The 24154-nt window shown below is 33.1% G+C and overlaps 1 protein-coding gene and 1 pseudogene across 1 annotated transcript in view; one reads left to right on the top strand and one right to left on the bottom strand.

Moving 5' to 3' along the window:
- The window catches only part of Gstcd (glutathione S-transferase C-terminal domain containing), a 185342-nt gene that overhangs the window by 67215 nt on the left and 93973 nt on the right, over positions 1-24154 (top strand). The window lies entirely within an intron of this gene.
- LOC114092806 (uncharacterized) overlaps positions 1-24154 on the bottom strand; it is a 63127-nt pseudogene that overhangs the window by 571 nt on the left and 38402 nt on the right.

Raw genomic sequence — 24154 nt, 5'->3', positions numbered from 1 at the left:
ATTGTACTCCTTGGCTCCAACCTGCACAAAGGGAAGTGATCTCTACCCAGGTTTGCAACAAAGCTGAATATTCTCAAACCTCCCATGCCCTCTGGTTTCTCCTCTTCTAGCTTAGAAAGAATTTGGAGCCAGGCAGATTTCAGTATCTTTGAGTCCTGTCCCAGAGTTGGTCTGGTCTGGCAGGCGTCACTACCAACACACTAGCACAAGGAAGCACCTTCATAAGCCAATAAAGAGACCTGCTCAAGTAAGATTCTACTGACTCAAAGCCTTGAGTTTTATTGTGTTGATTTCAAAGTTCATTTCATTAGGATCTGATGAGATGCAGGAAATTATATCAATTTCTTTTTGTATTTGTTAATAGTTTCTTTGTGGCCTATAATATGGTCTATTTTGGTGAAGTTACACAAGCCACTGAGAAAATTTTATATTAAAGTGTTGCTTAATGCACTAGTCTATAGCTGTTAAGTCTATTTGATTTATAATATCTTTCAGGTCCAAAGAGTATTTACCTAGTTTATGTTTAGATGGTTTATCTAACCGTGAGAATGGTGTTTAAATCACTCAGTATTATATTGGGGTCTATCTGAGGTTTTAATTTGAGTAACATCTCTTTTATATAATTAGTTGTGCTCACATTTGGGACATAAATATTTATTATTGTTGTATCTTATTTTTGTTGGATTGTTCCCTTTATCTGTATGAAATGACCTTCTTTTTCTCTTCTGATTTAAGATTGGCTTGAATTCTGCTTTGTCAGATATGAGAGTAGCTATTCCGGCTTATTTTCAGGCTCCATTCAAGTGCTGTATCAATTTCCATGCTTTCTCTTTCAACCTGTGGTTGTCTTTTGCTGTAAGGTGCTTCTTTTGCAAATAACATATAGTTGGGTCTTATTTTTTAATTCATTCTGCCAGTCTGTGTCTTAATAGGAGATTTGAGACCAGTTACATTCAATATTATTATAGAAAGATATTTATAAATTCCTGCCATTTTGATTTATTTATAATATTTAATTGGGTCCTTTTTCTCATTGCTTAGCTACTTTTCATAAATTTGATTTAGTGTTTTGTAAGTTCTGAAGTTTGTTTTTTTTATTTCTTCTGTGCAGAATATTTCTTTAAGTGATTTCTATAGGGCCAGTTTTTAGTACTCATGAATTCTTTTAGTTTTTGCTTATCTTGGAAGGTTTTTATTTCCTCATCAATTTTGAAGGATAGCTTTGCTGGATATAGCAATCTTGGTTGACAGTTATTTTCTTTCAGGACTTGGAACATAGCATTTCAAGCCTCCTGGCTTTTAGAGTTTGTGCTGAAAATTCAGAATTGATCCTGATTGGCTTACCTCTAAATGTGATGTTATTTTTTTTTCTTGAGGCTTTTAAAATATGTCCTTGTTCTTTATGTAGGCATTTTAATTATAATATGTTGTGTTGAGGTTCTTCTTTAATCTTGTCTGTTTTGGGTTCTGAATGTATTCTTTTTTTAGTCAGCTTTTTTGCTGCTGTGACTAAAAGATTTGACAGAATAGTATTAGAGGAGGAAAAGTTTAAGGATTCACTGTTTCAGAGGTCTTAATCCATAGACAGCTGGCTGCATTCCTTGGGGCTCAAGGTGAGATAAGACATCATGGAGGAAGAGTGTGGCAGAAGGAAGCAGCTCACATGTTGATCAGGAAGCAGAGACAGACTCTACTCTCCAGATACAAAATATATATCTCATTGTTCTGTCCCCAGTGACCACTTCTTCCAGTACCAGCCCACCTGCCTCTAGTTACCACTCAGTTACTCCTATCAGGGATTAATTTACTGATTTAGTTAAGAATATAACCTAATAATTTCTCCTCCAAACCTTCTTGTCTTCCATTGTCTCACACATGAGCTTTTGGGAGACACCACATCTAAACCATAACAATTCTTTATCTAGATGTCCATCTCATTTTCAGGGATTGGAAATTTTTGTTATTATTTCCCTGGAGAGGTATTAACCTGCATTTCACAATCCCCCTCAATTGCATTGATTTTTTTTTTGCATTTATTTTATTTTTTATTTGTTCTTTTTAGCTATACATGACAATATAGTATATTTTGACATGTTATACATACAAGGAGTATAACTTATTCTAATTAGGATCCCATTCTTGCAGTTATATATATTATATTTATTCTTCCATACCCCCCAAATTCCATTGATTCTTAAATTTGGTCTCTTAATGTTGTCCCAGAGTTCTTGTATATTCTAATCATGGTTACTCGTTTTCTTTAATGCTGTCTGAATATTCAAGGTCAGCCACTTTGTTTTCCAGCTATGAGATACTGTCTGCAACATAGTCTACTCTAATCGAAAGACTTTATACTGAACATTTTATTTGATTTATTTTGTCTTTCATTTTCAAGATTCTGTTTGGTTCTTTTTCAATATCTCTCTGTACTAAATTTCTCATTTATACTCTATACTGAATTCCTTAATTCATTCAGTTATTTGTCTGAATTCTCTTGGAATTCATTGATCATTTTTAAAATCCTTCTTTTGAATTCTTTATCTGATAGTTCATCTACTTTAATATCTTTGGGATTATTTGATAGTGAATTATGATCTTTAGGAGGTATAATGTTATCTTATTTTTTCACATTTCTTGAGTTCCTGTGTTGGGTTTTATGCATGTATAGGGAGGTATTTCTCTTTCACTCTTATGTGTGGACCTTTTTAGGACACAGTCTTTACTTACCAAAATGTCCTAGAGTGATCAAGATTGAGACCCTCCTGTAGGTGTGGTATCCAGAGTTTCTGTGGATTCTCTCCACTTTTGTTTCAGCAGTAGATGTCTGTGAGTGTGACCTGAGGGCCCACCACTAGCTGTTTCTCCTTGAAGCCTGGTGATTATTTGGGGATATTTTTCTTCTATTTTTTGTATTAAGTATTGCTGAAGATTGCGTGTCATTAATTTGTGTATACAGCAAGCTGTGCCATCTTTTTTGGATGAGTTTAGCTCAGCACCAGAGTCTCTATCCTGTGAACTTATAGTGCCCCTGTAGGTTCCCAGCAGCTCAAAGAATAGGGGAAAACAAACAATAGCAACAACTTATGCAAACAGTAATACAGCATTATATAAATTCCGGGTTCCTACTATGACACTGACAGATGTTAATTACCATACACACAAATCCAGAAATGGTGGGGTCAGCATTTGCCAACAGCAAAAACAGTAAGTAACCATGAACTAGATCTGGCATTAAAGCAAACAATGGATGCAACAATGCCATCCACAGCAGTAATAATTGCAGAAGCTTGAATGGTGGGAACAGGAATTATAGAAACCAATTGGTTTTAAAAGATGATAATAATACAGTTAATTAGAGAAAAGAAAATGTGATAAGAAGATAGAAATGAGTTTATAATTTCAACTAATGGACAGAGAATGCAGAAAAGATGTAGCAGGTGATAGTTATAAGGAAGGAAGAGAAAAAATGGAAAAAATTGAAGGGAGAGAGAAACAGGAAAACATGAGAATTTGGCTGTTAGGAATAAGAAAGAGAAACAAACAAATGAAAACAAGGTAAAACAAAACCAAAATATAGAATCCAAAAGCCCTAAGCCCCAAAAGACAAGGCAAAGAAAAATAACTACATTTAAAAATGCTAAAATTGAAGGGGGAAAAATCCCAAATATGTGTATGTATATATGTCCAGAAATCAATCAGCACAGCAAGAACACACACACACACACACACACACACACATGCACGCACACGCGCGCGCACACACACACACATGCACGCACACGCGCGCGCGCGCACACACACACACACACACACAAAAGAAAGATTCTTAATAAAAAAAATGAAAGAATTATCTCCACTAAGGTGGTCGATGAGAATGGATGGTCACTGTTTACAGCCAACTGTCTTTTCTTCCATTTCTTCTTGAGCTGTGTACTAAAAGAGAGGGAGAGAACAATGGCTGGGGGTTGCTAACCCCTTTCTCTTTTTGTGTTGCTTACCAAGCTGCCAATTGAAGTGGCCTAAGACTGAAACTGGTTGAAATAATTCTCAGTTTCCCTTTTCACCAGTATAAGTTGGATAGAATGGGGAAGTACAAATGGGGTTTTTCTGCACAGACCAGATCAATGCACTTCCAGGTTGGGGCTGCTACAGAGTTCTATTAGTGGAATTCCAGCAGCTGGGGCTTAGGTCAAATTATTGGGTGATATCTGCTCTGGAAAGATTAGATCAGTACATCCCTAGGGTTTGGCAGTTGCAAGTATGGATCTCAGGTGCCTCCACAGAATTCTACTCATGGGGCAGTAGAACCAATCCTCCACACACTCTGCTGCCTAAGAACACAGCCTTCCTAGACTTAGCCCTAAATGTATTCACAGTTACTTGTTCAGATTCTCAGTTCCCTTCAGCTGGTCACATAAGCTTCAGACTCAAAGGAAAAGTAAGTTGGGCTTCTCAACAGTTTTCTGACTTAAATGCCCCTGGGCAGATCGTCTCTGTGTGTGTTTCACTCACATTCTGCTGGGTATACCCTGGGCCTCACAGTAGGTAGGTGCTTGCCAGGACAGTGTGGCAGTATTTGGTATGTTCTCCCAGCTCAGCAGCAGTAGCTGCAGAGTGGTTATCTCAAGATGACTCCTGCCTCAGCTCTCCATAGCCAGTGGAGAAACAGAGCACATTTTTCAAACATCAGTGCACAGTGCAGTCACTGGATCAGTTGCTATTCTGATCTCAGGGTTTTTCCGTACCAAATCTATATGTTTCTCTCTGTGTTCTCCCTCCCAGCACTACTACCACTGCCACAACTGGCTTGGGTCCAATGTAGTCTTTCTTCTTTGTTTAATGTTCCCAAATTTCTGAGTCTCTAAGACACTCTGACTGTCCAATATTGAATTTTAATGAAATCCCTTTTTCACCCACCTCACTGAGAAGCTATACTCTTATTGCTCAAATCCCAAGCCACAGAGCAACTGGGAAAGCAGCCTTCTTCTAATGCATCTTGAATCTCCTTGAGACTCATTTTTAAATGGTAGAATCAGTAAAATGAAATACATTAACTCCTCAAAACTAATGTTTTCAAATAACTCATTCTTACAATTATGTCCCCACATAAGAGAATGTGGCAATTATTGCTACATCCTCTTCAGTAGGACATTTCATTGGGTCTTAGAAGCAGTACAGAGACAGGACAACTATGTGTTCTCTATCATCACTATATATATAGTATAATTATATTATATATATATAATATATGTATATATATATGACTGAAGCTGGTTGAAATAATATATATAACATATTACATATTACACTATATATTCTATATTACATATTATATATATAATCTATAGTGATGATAGAGAACATATATGTGTGTGTGTGTGTGTGTGTGTGTGTGTGTGTGTGTATGACTTGTCCAGAAAAGTAATTTGGTCAGTTTATGACAGAAGTTTATTTTTAAGTTTTACAGAAAGAAAAAAAAATATTGAGGAGAATTCTGGTATAAAATATAGTGAATTCTAAGTCAATAAGATCTGCCTCCTGGAAAAGAGATTAAAGGCTCCTATTGTCCTATTGTTAAACTGAGAGAGAACTTGCTTCTTCAGCAGTAAGATTTTGTATTTGGAAGCCCATGGGATCAGGTAACTCCAATAAATTCATATTGTTTTAGAATAGATACCTTCTAGAAATTTTCTTTTTAAGAAAATATATGCATTTTTCTTAATCCCCTGTTTTCTATGAAACTTTGATCTTAACCATTACATTTGAAGAGTGGAATTTTAATGATTCTTTGGGGATGAGTTGTAAAGACAGTGGTGGGAAGAAGGTGTTATGAAGGCCAAAAAGGAGGGAGATTAATTCTTGGTTGGGAAAGATTCCAAGCAGATCAAACAGGTCTTGACTTTGGCTAAAGTAGAAAGTCAACCCTGGATTAAAACAAAGAAGTCTGTAAAGTATTTGAGAGAAAACAATAATAATAAAAGCAGAATAGAGAGAATAAGTGTAAGAAGGGACTATCAAATGAGTATCAAAAAATTAGTTTTGTAATGCCAGATACAGATGGATTGGTAAAGTGGGGACCAGCTTTAATCTGTATTCCATCCCTCCCCCATAATTAAATAAGCTCTTACAGTTTTTTTGTTTTTCGTTTTTGTTTTTGTTTTGTTTTTCTGGCAGAGGGTAGGAAACATTGTTTCCTTTTGATTTCAAACAATTTTCTCTGTTCTTAGAACTCTGGGACAAGTAACAATTAACAATTTTCTACCTCTCTATATCTCTTTACACTTTCATGTGTTATTTCCTAACACATTTTCTAAAGAGAACAGAGACTTCTGTACCATTATGATCTGTTAATTTTCCAGCCTTGTGGACATTGGTAAGTGACATTCTTGAGTATGATTACCAGAGGCTATGGCTTCTCTTTTTAAATAGGAGAATTGATTGTCTTTGAGAAGTGACTCTGACTCAATTTACTAAATCTACTATATTTATTCTGTCTTCTTGATTCTGTAAAACTTTATTCAACTCTGCTCATTGTTTTTCACTCAAAGATTATGCATTTTTTTACCGACTCTTCTTTGACTACCATTTTGTTTACAATATAATAAAAACCTGACATTTTTGTGAAGTTGACTGCTAACTGGCTTATTTCACCATTTGCTTCTGGAGTGTAGCAATATAGGAAGATACTGTGGAAAGAAACATGACCAAAAGCACCCAGAGAATCATCTTTTATTATTGTCATATGCTCATTTGCCTCTTTGTGTGTTTTATATCTAAGTTACCTTTTTGTGTCTGTGGTTTGTCAGCCTCAATTGAATTTGTGTGAATTTGAAAATTCGATTTCTAGAGTTATTCTTTACTTCTACATTGATAGCCGTCATTTACATGAGTTCAAGGACTAGGTTGTGGTGGGTCTTTCCACCCCTACTCTCCCCAAGGAAGAAAATTCCCTAGAGGTTTTGAATAGACAACATATTCCTTTGCTTTGTTGTCAGACTGGAGTGTCTGTTTCTTCAGTCCCTCAGGCCAGTTTTCCCAAAGGAAACTCTTATATGGAAAATAGTCCTCCCCTGCATAATTTTTCTCACCTAATAAATTATTCATATTGGGGCTGTCATCACCATGGTGGGCACCTGACTGAAGGGGGCATATGAGTGGCAGATTGAAACAATAGGTTATGTATTTTGACCTTCAGCCTGAAATCCAAGATGAATACATTCTAGCTCATTTAAGTTCTCCCCAATGCTTTATAAGATTATTCTTAAGCGTTTTTTTTTTTTTTTTCTAAAACACCAGGCCAAACTACAGTTTATTTGGAATTAGCTACTTGCTCTGAGTTAATTAACACATCTGATTTAAAAGTGATCAACATTAAAACAGAAGAAAATGATTCCTGTGTGAGTGAATAGGTCCAAGCTGAAATAGGTTTTTACCTGACCTGGCTGATATGTCTGACCTATCACTTCAAAGAATGTGGTAGCAGGTGTTGATATTTTTCCAAACAGCAGTTTGGTCATGTTTGGTAGGATATGCTTAGTGCAGTGTGAAATTGACATTTCAGAGCTCCAAGTTACCATTTACAGTGATCAGTTTCTATTGATGAATTTTTTGCTTATTTTACTTACAGACCCACATAGCATCTTTTAAAAATTGATTCATGGTTTGTTTGTTTGTTTGTTTGTTTTTCAGGTAAGGTTGTTTGAATTCCCCTGAATAGTTTATCCTTGGGTGTAATACATTTTTGAGAATGGTGTTCCTGGTGTTCATGTTTCTAAGTAAAAATATACTTTAGATTTTGAACTGGTTAGTCCATCTATCAGTTTTCAGTTAAGAACAGACTTAATTCATTCCAGACAAGCACAATCTATCATATTTTCAAATATATTCTATGTAATAAACAAGATAAACATGAATTAACATCAAAATATTTTGGTATCATATGAAACCTGTCGTAATTTTTCCTTTTATGTAGATGGTTCATAAACTTGGAAATTTCACATGTTCAAATTATAATTTAAGAGGGCAGAGGATGCTAAGATTCCTTCTAAAAATCCTTTATGAAGCCCTTTATTGTCTATTCACTAAAGATATCACTATGAGGATAAACCAAACAGAAATAAGAGAAGAGACAAAGGGAATAGCTATACTTAAGAATTTAGATGTTAAGCATTTTCCTTCTCAACATTTGTATATGTCTTTAAAAAAAGTTGCAAAGTGCTTAGTATGTAGAAAATATAGTCTTAATATTAATTCATATAATATCATCCCCATTGTACAGATAAAGAGCTGAGATATGAGAAATTAAGTTGTTTGCTCAAGTATCCACAGCTATTAAAATGCCGAGCTAGAATTTAAAGCCAGATCGTGATTTAAAAGCATCCTGAACTCTCAAGTTAGACTGTCTTTTTAATCACTTACACTATACTGCACTTGTATGTTTTTGAGACTGCACATCTATTTTCAATGTCCCATTATATCATAGATAATTTTTTTTAGTACCGGAGGAATAATTAATTATAGAGATAACACAGTCATTTTGCTATTTCTAGAAATCTGATCTATACTTCTGAGATGCTCAGAGATTTATATATCACAGTAGAATTTTATGTCAAAGTTGAACTCTTTTGAATTTTCTGAAGACATTTCTCCTGTTTCAAACCATTACAAAGTTTTAACATTTGTCTATTTCTCATCAATTCAAAAAATAAATATTAAATAATAGTTTAACTTTTCTTCAGAGCTAATTGTGACCCATCACTTCCAGGGATGACTATTAAAGTCATCTTAGAATTATCATTGGCCAAAGAAAAAAGGCTTGACTGTTTACATTTTCAGAGACATCATTTGCATTTGTTTGCTCTTATTCTTACATATATTTCTTTAGTATTTCTCGCCACTTAAAAACCTTTTCTGAAGATTCAATAAACAAAAATTAAAAGGATAAAATAAAAACAAAAACAAGACAGAAAATTGCACCAAAGTTTAATATTGTTCCTCCAAATCATACATTTAATATCAACTGTTCAACCAGTAATGTATGTACTTACAATATTGTAAGTGAAAAAATATATAGAAAAATAAAAATGTCAAAAAAATTAAATGACTTTTAGTATCTTTAAAATATGTTGTTAATGTTGTACCTTCAACTTAGACATACCAAAGGTAGACTCATATAACTGCTAATTTATATCACTATACATCTCTCTAGTTGATAATACTTATTTTAGACATTCACAATTTATTTAGTTATGAATGGCTATACAGGTTTAATGAAAGATGTGAGATGATTAGTGTATTTTTCTGTTTGGGCTATCATAACAAAATGCTAAATTAGGTGGTTTTAATAATAGAAATTTGTTTTCTCATGATTCTGGGGGCTCTAGGTCCAAAATGAAGTTGCCAGCAGGGTTGCTTTCTGTTGTTAAAGCCTCTCTTCCTGGTTTGCAGATGGCTGCCATTTTACTGTGTCCTTACATGGCCTTTCCTTTGTGTACATACCCTCTTTTGTCTCTTCTTTTTATAAGGACACCAGTTCTGTTGGATTAGGGCCCTGCCCTTATGACCTCAATCACCTTTAATTATCTTCCTAAAGGCCCTCTCTTCAAATAAAGTTGTGTTAGGGGTTGGGCTCAACATATGATTGAGGGAAAGGTCACAATTTAGTGACCTTTAATACATTTAGTGACATTAATACATAATAATTACAATTATTATCAGTGCATATCTATGCTTTGTAGTTTCTACAAATTATATTCCTCTTATTTTTAATGTTCAACAAATGAGCTTTATGAAGCAAATTAAGATTTTTTTAATTTAAATTACCCCACAGAGAAAAAATCAGAATATGTCTTGTAATCACATCTTTTAAAATCCAGGTGTGGGCGTATACTAGTGTGATGTTGTTTAAAAAAAAAATGTTTTTGTTTGCTTGTTTTTATTTTTTTTAATCTTGACCTGCACATAAAAATAGATTGTACATCACAGCCCAGTTTACAAGCACCCACAATAATGCATGCATACCATGTAGGTAAAATAAGAGTTTATGAAATTCCATACCTTATCCTCTGATAAGTATTTGTTTATTTTTCTGGTATTCTGTGTTCTCATTTAATTTAATTTAAATGGTGGTCATTATCCATTAAATTCACTTGTGGTTGTTATCAAAACTTTGAAAAACTTTTTGCTTCATAGGAAAAATTCTTCTTTGACCAGCATTATCTCAGTAACAATGTTGGTGTGTGTTCGTTCCTAATAAGTTCCCTAGAATATAAGTTTGTGTTGTATCTGTAGCAGAGCATTTTGCTATGTGTTGTTAGCCACTCTCAAGTACTCAAATGCTAGAAAAACACTCCGTAGAAAGTATAACCCTTTTTTTAGAGAAGTCTTTACTGTTTTTTCCCATTCCTTTAGGCCTGCCTCTAGGGTGACAGGTCATAGTGGAAGCATGTGGTAGAGCAAAGTGCTTAACTTTTGAGCAAGGAAAAAAGAAGAGAAAGAAACCAGGTCCCATACTCCCCTTTGGAGGTTTGACCCCAGTGATCTAAGGACCTCCCACTAGGCCCCTCCTCCTAACAGTGCACAGCACCTCCCAGTACACCACCCAGGGGACCAAACCTTTAACACTTGGAAGAGACTACCCATATTAAACCATAGAAAAGAGATTTGCCATGATTTCGCATTTTTGAGGCTGGCTTCCTTCAAAACCACACTTCAGTGTAAATCAGGTTTAAATGTGCAGTGATGTAAGCAATTTAACACACACACACATCAAAGTATTTGTTGTCATCAACAATCCTTGTTCCTTTTACATTAATTGGAAATTCTCTGTTATTCACTCTTTTCCAAAACAGAAGCTACTCTTAAGTACATCAAACAGGGTTCATTTGATATGGGGTATTTAGGTGTAGTGATGATAAAAAAAATTTAAAAGCTGAACTGAGTATGGTGACTCATTCCAGAGAATATCAACAGCAGGTGCTGCTGAGAGGAAGAAGTATTACTGGAACCCAATAGCTAAGGTCCCCTGGCAAAAGATGGTACTATGTAAAGAAACCACAGAGACAATGCAGCAGCTGCTGGAGACACTACAGAAAACAGATGAGAGGAGAAATACTCTGGGTTCTCCCCTGCTCTTCTAATAGCACTCCTTGGTCAAAACTATAGAAGCCAGAGAGTAGAGGAAATAGAGAGATGCAGTTCCCTGCTGTGATATTCACACCAAACCTAAGAATGGACTCAGCAAAAATAGTAAGGTTTTGATGATGGTCTTGCAAGATTGGGTGTCTGGGTGAGCAAGCACACCCAGAATGGTTACAGTCAGCATTTTGTCCCCTAGTGTACAAGGTTCCTCCCATGGTTCCTCATTGGCTGAGTACTATGTGGTACATAATCTTCCCAAACATCACCTAGAGTTTATTGTCTCCTTTGGGTTATTTAAAGAAGTATGCCCTTAGTTTTTCCCACCTCCCTTTGTTCTCTTGTGGCAGGAAAGTCTTCTTCTGGTGAATTCATTTTGACATATATGCAGTTCTTCTTTACTATTTCTTAACAAGGAGATTTATATTTCTATTGGTCAGACTGAACCCTTGCCTCACTTCCTGTTTGTCAAGGGGCTGGTTAGGTGCATGAATTTTAATTCTGTCTGTACCCACAGGCTATGGTGCTATTGTATGAGTTAACTGCTTGTAATTTTCCCTTCTGCTCTATTTCCCCTATGGCTATCTTTCTTACAACCCAGTTTTACATTTAAGGCTAAGTACTGTATTTTGAAAATGAACCACTAGACTTGCTATTTCTCACACCTATGTAGATTAGAACCAATTTGGGACAAACAATTGGCGTAGACACCAAGATTCATCTCTCTCTTTTTTTAATTGGATTAATTTCCTTGTCACTGTTGTAAATTGCATTCATGATGATGTATTCATAGAATGAGTTTTAGACTTTTGGAAAATCTACCATGTTTTCATTGAATTGATGTGACATAATTTGTTTAACCATTTTCTTTTCATTAAAGAGTGATGTCACATTTGATATTTGTTATCGTAAATTATTCTGAAGTGTCAATGTTCATGAAAATGTCTTCCTCCCATATTGTTCTAATTATTATTTAAAACCCAGAAGATGGGTTACTCTGCCAAAAGCACAAAGAGTAGGCTCTTATTATTCATTACCTTATTGTTTTTCTACAGCATTATTCCAGTGTTCCAGGATCAACCTATGATAGAACAAATTTTACTGACTTTGGTCTATTGTAATAGTGTTATTAAAAAATCTTGTTATCTTTAGTTGTCAAGTAATATTAACTAGTTTTGGATTGCTGCCTCTTGGATTACTAGAATTTTGATTGTATTTTTCACACATTTACTGATTAGTACCATTTTCTATTTTGTTAATAGTTTATTCACATTTTTTGCCTATTCTTTAACAAGTTTGCTAAGACTGTGAAGAAGCCAGAAAACAATTGATCATGAACACTCATATTGTGGGGGAAAAAAAAATCTAAAAGTGTTGTATCCCTCCTTAGGCCATGTACCCTGTGGGATGTTAGGAGGTAGACCAGAATGAACCATTTTGAAAGATCTTCTAAAGCATATTTCTTAAAGCATCCAGCCTGACCATTTTCTATTGCATTTCTCAATAATAGCCTCCTTTGTCTTTTTTTTTTTTCTTTATATCTTTAGAACTGGGGGTGTGGAGATGTCACTCTTTCAACAAATAAACCATTTAGTTCTTAAAGTTTGATTTTACATTTTATAAAATTGCAAAAATAATAGTAAGATATAAGAAAATGATCAAAATTTTCTTTTTCATAAAAGAATTCTGTAGTTCCTTGCCCATTTCTTTTTCTTTAGTTGTCAGTGGACCTTTATTTATTCATTTATATATTAATATTAATTTATTTATATTTATATATTATCTATATTTATATTATATATAATATATTGTTATGTTATACATATATTTAATATATTATTTATTATATATAATAGATATTGTATGATATGTATACTATATGATATGAATATATTATGTATATGTTATAATATGTGTATATTATAATAATATAATATGTATTCTAATATATACATATTATATAATATATGATATTTAATATAATATATATTATTTATATTATGTAAATAAATAAATAAAGGCCCACTGAGGATCTCCCTGTGGTGCTAAGAATCAAACCCAGTGCCTCACACATGCTATGCAAGTGCTCTACAACTGAGCCACAACCCAGCCTACACTTCTCTTTTCAGTTACATTTTTTTCACAAATAAAAGAAGTGATTTAACAAGAAATAGCATAATAGTTTTATGTAATTAAATCTATATTTTTGTACATATTATAGGCTATAGCTTTATTATTGCCTTGAACATTAGCTCTTAGAATTTTATATAGGTATGAAAATTTTTCCTTAGAATTTGAAAATATCTTAGAGGAAAATCATGCCTACCACGTTATTTTCTATACATTCAATAACATAGGAAAATATATTAGTTTCAAAATAAAAATAATTTTCATCTTTAAGGCTTAAGACCATAAAAAGCTTAATTTATTTCCCTATAAATACTTTATTTCCTTCCATTGAAAGCATTAGACAGCATACTTTAAATTAAATTTAAAAAAAAAAATTTAATTAGCATTGATTATATATATAAAATATCTTGCTAAGGTATGCTGATTTTAATTTAAATGTTAATATGGTTAATGTAAGATTCATTTTCTATTGCTGGCTATCCTAAAGTAATGGTTATGACTGTTCTTCCCTTGAGAAAATTATTTTATTAATATTATGCTCATATAAACTATAAAACTAGTACATGGCAAAAATCATAAAGTATGAGGATGTTTTATCTAAATGTGGAAATTATTTTACTTTTACATATGAAGATTTATACCAACTAATTAAAAATACATTTCTTTAAATATTATTAAACAGTGTCTTACTGCAGTCTTTTCTCTTTACAGAAGTAGGAAATTATTTTTTAAAGCATTTTATATATATACACACACATACACAAATACATGCAATTTTCACTTTTTTCCTGCCATGGAACAGAGAGGTACACTTCATGAACCAATGATGATATGATGATGAAGGAAGCAGCATCTCCCTGTCATCCCTGGAGTTTTATTATAAGTGGCTATTTTTTAGATTCTTGAGAATCCCATATGGTTTCTTGCCTCTGTACTTTTGCAATTGCTATTTTTCTTCCGAGAAGCCAAAGAATTGTTATCAATAGCTATCTTTAGCTGGCAGATTTTCTAGTTGGCCATTTAATTTGCTCATTTATTTGCTTTTTCGTTTTTCCATAATTTCTGCCATTGGTATGAACATGACTTTCACAATCCAGAAAACAGATTTTGTTTCTTTCTTTATATACATCTTGTATATTTTTTACAGAGCATGACAGAGAGTGACAGAAGAAAATACTGATTTTAAAGTCCATTTTGTCTTAACTGTAGAGTGACATGCTGAATACAATATGAAGTTCAGGTCTTAAAAGTTCAGCTATGTATTACTGTTTTTCCTCTGTTCTGTTTCTAACATTGTATTACTTTTATTTAGTTTTTATCCTGAGTATTCTCTGTTTTAGCATTTCTAAGAATAATTTGCTTAACAAAAATTAACTGTCTGAGTGAGCTGCAGTGATGATTGACTGTAATCCCAGCAGCTGGGGAGCCTGAGGCAGGAGGATCACAAGTTCAAAGCCAGCCTTAGCAAGAAAAGCGAGGCACTAACCAACTCAGTGAGACCCTGTCTCTAAATGAAATACAAAATAGGGTTGTGAATGTGGCTCAGGGATTGAGTGCCCTAGAGTTCAATCCCCAGTATCCCCCCACCCCCAAAAAACAATTAGCTATCTGCTACTTATATTCTTAAAGAGTCTAACTTTATCTTAATTTTTTTTTCATCTCTATGACAAGGAAGTTGTGTTGGTGATCTTTATGGGGCCATCAGAATCCAATATGTAATCATATGTCTTGAGGAGTATTTTTACTTTCTTTTTTACCATTCTCCATTTTCCATTTCCTTCAAACTCACTCTAAGACAGTTGCCAGATTAATCATCATAACATATAGCTCAGTTTCGGAGTAGAAAAGACTAAAATATTAGTTCGTTTCATGGAATGGGATTTTTATGAATAACCATTTATTAAAATTAGAATGTAATTATATTTATTAAACAAAAATTTATTGGTATATTTTTATGTCTTTACATTCTGAGAGTTAAGGATGGTGAATTGATTTAGAATTTATGCATCTCATACTAGTAGAAATGTTCAAATATTGTAATGTGCTATTAAACCTTCTTAGCTGATATATATTCTAATCTTTCTGATATCAATTTTCCTTTTGCAGAATATGAATCTTGTGAGCATAACTTGTTTCTATTTCCAGTGTACATATGCAGTATCCCAACACCTGTCTATCACTGTGAATCTAAAAATAGTGTTTCTCCCTTTATCATGTCTATTTATCTTTCAATGTGCAGCTTCGATGTTACCTAGCAATTTTTTCTCAACGTCTCTTTGGAGGAACATTGATTTTTTAATTTTGAACTGTAGTTTATTCAGATGCATGTTTTATTTTTAAACATTTTTAATTAGTTATTTGTACATGATAGTGGAATGTATTTTGACATATTATACATATATGGAGTATCACTTCTCATTCTTCTGGTTGTACATGATGTAGAATTATATTGGTCATGTAATCATATATGCACATAGGATAATAATGTCTAATTAATAATACTATTAATAATCTTTCTTATCTCCATTCTCCTTCCCCTCCCTCCATTCCTCATTGTCTAATCCAAAATACTTATATTCTTCCCTCCTCATGCCCCCTATGGTAAGTTAGCATCCACATATCAGATAAATATTTAGCATTTGATTTGGGGGGACTGGTTGGTTTCATTTAGCATGATAATCTCCAGTTCCATTCATTTACCTGCAAATGCCATAATTTCAATCTTCTTTAAGGCTGAGTAATATTCCATTGTGTATATATACCATATGTTCATTGTCTATTCATCTGTTGAAATGCATCTAGGTTGGTTCCATAGTTAAGCTATTGTGAATTGAGCTGCTATTAACAGTGATGTGGCTGTGTCACTGTAGTATGCTGATTTTAAGACCTGTGGGTATAAACCGAAGAGTGGGATAACTGGGTCAAATAGTGGTTCCAAATTGCTTTCTCTAGTGGTTGTACCAATTTGCAATCCCACCAGCAATATTTGAGTGTACCTTTTTGCCTGCATCCTCACCAACAATTCTTGTTGCCTGTATTCTTGATAATTGCCATTCTGACTGGAATGAGATGAAACCTCATTGTAGTTTTAATTTGCATTTCTCTAATTTCTAGAGATGTTGAAGATTTTTTTGTATATTTGTTGACCATTCGAATTTCTTCTTCTGTGAAGTGTATGTTTAATTCCTTAGCCCATGTATTAATTGGGTTATTTGTTTTTCTTGTTTTTTTTCTCTGTGTGGTATGTGTGTGTGTGTGTATGTGTATTTAGTTTTTTGAGTTATTTATATACCCTAGAGATTAATGCTCTATTGGAGGGGCAGGTGGCAAAGATTTTCTTCCATTCTGTAGACTCTTTCTTTGTATTCTTGATTGTTGACTTTGCTCTCAGGAAGCTTTTTAGTTTGATTCCATACCGTTTTGTTGATTCTTGATTTTACTTTTGCACTTTAGGAGTCTTGTTAAGGAAGTCAGTTCCTAAGCTGACATGATGTATATTTGGACCTACTTTTTCTTCTACTAGGTACAGGGTCTCTGGTCTAATGCCTAACTCCTTGATCTACTTTGAGTTAGGGTTTGTGTATGATGAGAGATAGGGGTTTAATTTCATTTTACTACATATGGATTTCCAGTTTTCCCAGCACCATTTGTTGAAGAGTCTGTCTTCTCTTCAATATATGCTTTTGGCGCCTTTGTCTAGTATTAGATGACTATATTTATTTTTGTTTGTTCTGTGTCTTCTGTTCTATACCATTGGTCTATGTGTCTCTTTTGGTGCCAGTGCCATGCTGTTTTTGTTACTATTGCTCTGTAGCATATTTTAAGGTCTGGTATTGTGATGCCTCCTGCTTCACTTTTCCTGCTAAGGATTACTTTGGTTATTCTGGGGCTCTTATTTTTCTAAATGAATTTCATCACTGCCTTTTCTATTTCTATGAAAAATGTCATTGGAATTTTAATAGGAATCACATCAAATCTATATAACTCTTCTGGTAGTATGGCCATTTTGACAATGTTAATTCTGCCTATCCAAGAACATGGGAGATCTTTCCATCTTCTAAAGTCTTCTTCACTATCTTTCTTTGGTGTTCTGTAGTTTTCATTGTAGAGGTCGTTCACCTCTTTTGTTAGATTGATTCCCATATATTTTCTTTTTGAGGCTATTGTGAATTGGGTAGTTTTTTTAATTTCTCTTTCAGTAGACTTATCACCAGTATATAGGAACACAATTGATAAATGGGTGTTAATTTTATATCTTGCTACTTGGCTGAATTCATTTATGAATTCTAGAAGTTTTCTGGTGAAATTTTTGTGGGTCTTCTAAATAATGTCAAGGGCAAATAGTGATAATTTGAGTTCTTCTTTTCCTTTTTGTATCCCTTTAATTTCTTTATAACGTCTACTTGCTCCAGCTTGAGTTTCAAGGACGATGTTGAATAAAAATGGTGAAAGAGGGCATCCCTGTTTTGTTCCAGTTTTAGAGGGAAGACTTTCAATTTTTCTCTATTTAGAATGATGTTGGTCTTGGGTTTAGCATATATATCTTTTACGATGTTGAGGTATGTTTCTTCCATCCCTAGTTTTTCTAGTGTTTTGAACATGAAGGAGTGCTGTATATTGTCATATGCTTTTTATCCTCCATTAGACCACCACTCTTTGAGGGCAGATAGCTGTTTAAAGATTTAGGCATTAGAATCAGATAGACTAGTGTCTGTCATTTAGCAGCTATGCCTACTTAGATAACTTGCTTATTTTCTCTAAGCCTTAGTTTCCTCATCTGCAAAGTGAAGATGTTAATAGTGACATCTTTATATGGTATTAGGAAGAGCAAAATTAAATAATATTTGCGAAGTACTTAGTACCTGGCTTGGCATGTTGTCAAGTGTTTAATAAATTCAAGGCATTCTTTATAACTTTATTGTTTTATTATACAATTACAGTTACATTAATAATTCTTTTTGTCCTGTGACCTCTTGCAGATGACTCAGTGTCCTGGATATAGTGTTTAATATGATTTTTAGAAATACTTTAATGAATGTTGTTGAATAAAGATTTATAGGAATGCAGACAAGGAGGGATTCCAATTATAGAATTGAGGAAGACTTGATTGTAAGTAGTATTTGAATGTTCACATCTGATATATAATTTTTATGGGTTAAACTAGCAAAAAAAGGCACTTGAAGCCAAGAGAAACACATGAGATTTTAGAAGTGCTAGCTAAGCTTTACATTTATAATAATACAACCTAATCCATAGAAATATTTTATATATTAAATGTATCTAAAGTATACATAGTAAAAACACAGTAAATATTAACTGTTATTTTAACAATCTATTATTAACTATGTTAGCTAACAACAATAACTCATTTATATTTTTTATGTGTATATTTATATACACACATTTTTTCACACTGGTTTGAAGGATTTCTTGCAACATTTCTTTAATCTTTGTTTGCATTGTCTATTCAAACGTAAGAATACAGCATTCATTTTCAAATATTATTTCAGCTATATATTATTATTCCTGTTTATTTGAAATAATGAGATAATACCTTGTAAATAGTTTTTAAATTATTAGCTGTTAGGGACTATTGTGTCATTGTTTCCCATTGGTATAGGTAAATTTGAGAGAAACTTAAGTGGGAGCTCACAACAGCTGCACTTGCTTAATATCTGAAAACAATCAAGGGGTATATATTGTGTGGGGTTCAAGGTGACTTTAAACATAACTTGAATTATAGTATATTCTATAACAATATAAATAAGATTTTTTCTGTTATATTCTTTGTAAGTTTTTTATTTTGATATACTTTCCAGGCACACAAAAGTTGTAGGAATAGTACAAAAAAAATTCTTTTAACCTAGATTTCTCAATGTTAGCATTTTGCCACATTTACTTCACAAACACACACTCTTTTCTCTGAACTGTTTCAGACTGTTGCCGTATAAGATGCATATCATTTACTACTGAGCACTTATGATTATATTTACTAACTACAAATATGTTTTCATAATTTACCAAAAAATAATTATCAAAGTTAGGAAATCAACATGGGTACAATATTATTTTATAAACCACAGATCTTATTTGGGTTTTGCCTTATTTGGGGTTTTGGTTTCAGCAGCACATGAATCCTTCTCTAAAATAGACCAACAATAAAAATTAAAAAAAAAAATAAAATAAAATAGACCATATGTTGCTATAGTATTAAAAATTCTAAGAAGGCAATAGATAGACATGTAAGTGAAATGTAGTTTTCGAGCAGGTCTGCATTTAAAGCCATTTTTTTGCTGTATAATCTTAGACAAATTATCTAAAGTCTCTAACCCTCAGATTTCTCAGAAAGGAAAATCATAATATTTACATCACATTGTTAAGTAAAATAGTATGTAAAATAACTTACACAATACCTGGCTTTACTTTTTCCTTTCACCCAGTGTTTGGATATGTTTGTTGATATTGTTTCAATAATATTCTTTATAACAACAGAAAAATTCCATATTATTTATTGCTTTTTGTCGTTACATCTCTCTGGTTCTCCATTAATCTGAAATATATCCTCTGTCTTTCTTGACCTTGACACTTTTAAATAGGACTGATTACTTTATAGAATGTCCCTCATTTTGGCTTTGTCCAATGTTTTCTAATGATTCTGTTCAGGTGATGCACTTTGAGAATGAATAGCACCGAAGTGATACCATTTTCTTCTCAGTGCATTAATTCAAGAAGGCAACAAAAAATTTAGAAGATGAATTTTAGTTTAGAAAAGAAACACTACTGTAATTCTTATTTTTCTCAATTCTTTTATTTTTGCTTCACGTTGTTCCTTTTTTTAGCCTATCAGTAAATAGTTAAGTATGGAATAGCTCTTTATGCACAGTGTTCTCTATCAAATCATTGCAGTTTATTAAATATATTTATTGTTAAATGAAGGTAAATATAGAAAGGAAGTCTTTATTAAGAAATTTAGTAAATGTGGACATGGGTTTGATATGAAATAGAAGTATTGTGGCAATGATTTTTTTGACAGATATAAACAAAGACCTTGAATTAAATAACTTTTATTTGAGATATTAATTTTTGTGAAATTTTTCCTATTCTCTGCCAGGAAAATGATTCAAGGGACCTCCTATTAATGTTCACTTAATGTTGGTTAGTTTTTCAGACATTGGAGTGAAGATATTTCCTGTTAGGTCAGAACTAATTTTAAATCAGCAGTGTTATTTATATAGACATCTAATACTGTGAATCTGATCCTTCTTTTTTATTTATTTTTCCTCTCTAGAGAGAAAAGGTACTGCCTGATTACAAAGCCTCCTGTGCAGATGTTGAAACTAATTATACGTTCCATATTGTTCGTTGCCAACAAATACATGTTAATAATAATGAATAATCAACCTTGCTTAACCAGAGCAGCACAAATGTGTTTCTGCCATTTCCCTTGATGGATAGACCCAGGAGTGCTTCAGATAGTGTATTCACCACACCAGTAGCCCATGGCTTATTAACAGCAACCTGCTCTAAATGATGAAGTGTGAAATTGATGGGGCCTGCAGGGAATTTGATCTGAGCTTTCCAGGCTAGGGAAGAGTCTTACAATATTCAACTGCCTTGTTCATTGGCTTACTGCTTTTCCCTAAGGCTTGTTTTTATGATATTCTGGAAATGTTTTCCTAGCTAACTTAACATGTGCTGCTGTATCCAGCTAGCAACTAGATTGCTAGGCTAAAGCTTTTAGAAAGTTTTACTATATCCTGGACCCCGGCTGATAACAAGAAGCCTGATCCATATAAAAATGATTGGATAGAGTATAGATGAAATATTTGAGTGGGTCATTATGAGGGAACATATCTTTGACTGAGGGAGATATAGACATCAAAGGAGAAAAATGTACTATTATCACCTCTTTTTTTCTTTTGGGGATTACTATATTAGTGATTCCTGCAGTTAACTCAAGTCTGAACATTCATTTTCAATAAGAAGGATTAATTTTTAATTTATATTTGATTTATGAAATTGCTTGATTAGTCAAATTAAATACAGATTAGTTCAACAGAGAATCTGGAAGTACAGAATATATTATATCTCTACAGTTTATTTCAGAAATTTTTATATATTCCTGGCATTATTTCTTCCTGCTTTATTTAAAAAGTCAAGATATTTTTATGTTGCTATAGTATTAAAAATTCTAAGAAGGCAGTATATAGACATGTGAGTGAAATGTAGTTTTCAAGCAGGTCTGAATTTAAAGTCATTTTCTTGCTCTGTAATCTTAGGCAAATTACCTAAAGTTTGTAACCCTCAGATTTCTCAGAAAGGAAAATCATAATATTTACATCACATTGTTAAGTAAAATAATATGTAAAATAACTTACACAATACCTGGCTTTACTTTTTCCTTTCACCCAGTGTTTGGATATGTTTGTTGATACATAGACAGTGTAATATAAATGTGAATATGACCTTGTATTTTATCATATTTTGTTTTTCTTTGAACTTATTTCATTTAATTTTCCTTTCTTTTGACATCAATGTGGATTCATGGATATATTAACATTCTTAGTATTCTGCAGCAGAACAGAAGTAAAATGAGCAGGGAAATATGAAAATATTTTTGTTGCTAAGGGAAGGAAGAACTAAAACCTGAATGTATTTTTGGTAAGATTGTTGAAAATGAAGTTTAAATTTTCACTTTTGTGTGGGTCATTTATAATCCTTCTCTTAGTTGCTTAAACTGTGTATCTTTTTCTTGGACAAGAATAATACAGATCTGGGTGAAGCTGCTATAAGCCAAAGGAAACCTTTCCCACAGCTGTCAGGGATTGTCAGTGCTCTTAGCTAAGATGCATAGCATCTCAGTAGGAGGTGGTTTATATGCTGAAACCAAGAAACTCCTTTCCCAGCAGGAATTGTTTTTCAGTGAGATGCTTTGAAAGAAGTTTTGCTTCATTTAAATGCTCTGTCAAGGTAAGTGTGCCAATTGTTGTGTGTTCCTTATACAAGGTCAAAGACCAATGTTTATGGTTATCAGGGTAGTTGAGAAAGAAAGAAATGAACAGACATGTACAAGGAACAAGGGAAGAAAAAGAAAAATCAGGAAAAAGACAAAAGGGTCATTCATGGTTCATAATACATAGGAGTTTTTACTTCAGAATTCTTATTACTTCTGATCTTTTGTCTTAATAAATAAAAGAGTTTAAGATTTTTTATTTAAATTTAAATGAAAGGGATAATTTATCTTGTGTGTATATTGTAAAACAACAAAACTACCAATTTTGCCTAACCGCAAGTGATTCTTTTTTTATTTTTTTTATAATTTTTATTGTTGGTTGTTCAAAACATTACATAGTTCTTGATATATCATATTTCACATTTTGATTCAAGTGGGTTATGAACTCCCATTTTTACCCCAAATACAGATTGCAGAATCACATAGGTTACACATCCACTGATTTACATATTGCCATACTAGTGTCTGTTGTATTCTGCTGCCTTTCCTATCCTCTACTATCCCCCCTCCCCTCCCCTCCTCTCCCCTCTTCTCTCTCTACCCCATCTACTGTAATTCATTTCTCCCCCTTGTTTTTTTTTTCCCTTTCCCCTCACTTCCTCTTGTATGTAATTTTGTATAACCCTGAGGGTCTCCTTCCATTTCCATACAATTTCCCTTCTCTCTCCCTTTCCCTCCCACCTCTCATCCCTGTTTAATGTTAATCTTCTTCTCATGCTCTTCTTCCCTACTCTGTTCTTAGTTACTCTCCTTATATCAAAGAAGACATTTGGCATTTGTTTTTTAGGGATTGGCTAGCTTTACTTAGCATAAGTGATTCTTTCTTTAATGGCCAAATCCTCTGGTTAAAATAGCAACTGTGCTGGAGCACAGGTTCACCTTATTTGTATAGAGCATTTCTCACGTTCCTTCCCTCTGTTTGAAATGGACAATTTGTTCAAATTTTGACATTTCTTACTTCTGGAATCATAAGTTTGGGCTGATTTATTTGGATAGGATTGGATGTTGTACCTGGTGTGGATAATGCTACATTACATCTTCATGAAACTGAACTTTTTCTGTTTACCTTTTGAAACAAACAGCTTCCTGAAATGAATATGTTATAGACAGTGTTAGCTTTTTTATTGTTGTTGTTATTATTATTATTATTATTATTATTTTACTTTGCTATGTAGGACCTTTTAGTTTTACCAAAAAAGTTAGTTTTCTGGCACTTAATATACTTTCTAATTTCCTGATACATTCTTAGGAAATATTATTGTATGGTTATGATTATCAGTGTAGTTGAGAAAGGGATTATTGTAGTTAGTGTTGACATGTATGCCTTAAATTTTTCTATTATTTTAGTACAATCTGAATATACAGGTAATTGAAGGAATAGTATTAAAATGTTGACATACAGCAATTTTTTACATTTTGGTTTTGCCATTCTTTCTCTTCCTTTCTCCCCTTCTCTGTGTGTAGATATACATATGTACTTTGGTTAAAGGTGAATTATAGGTGTTGTACTCCTTATATTCTCACATAAAATTACAATACAATAATCAAAATCAGAAATTTTAATGTTGACATACTACTGTTATCTCCATAGCCTATATTCAGATTTCATCAGTTTTCATAATATTGTTTTTATATTTATTTTTTATCTGGTCCAGTCTAAGATTGTGTATTTAGCTTCTATGTTTCATTGGTTTCTTTTAATCTGGAACATTCAACTATTTTTGTCATTTTTGATATTGAGATTTTTGAAGAGTATAGGCAAGTTATTTTGAGGAATGTCCAGCTAGGCACAGTGGCGCATGCCTTTAATTTCAGCAGTTTGGGAGGCTGAGGCAGGAGGATCAAAAGTACAAAGCCAAACTCAGCAACATAATG

The sequence above is a fragment of the Marmota flaviventris genome, chromosome 7 (assembly GCF_047511675.1).
Source record: "Marmota flaviventris isolate mMarFla1 chromosome 7, mMarFla1.hap1, whole genome shotgun sequence".
Lineage (NCBI taxonomy): Eukaryota > Metazoa > Chordata > Mammalia > Rodentia > Sciuridae > Marmota > Marmota flaviventris.
This window is presented reverse-complemented; position numbering and strand designations above follow the sequence as displayed.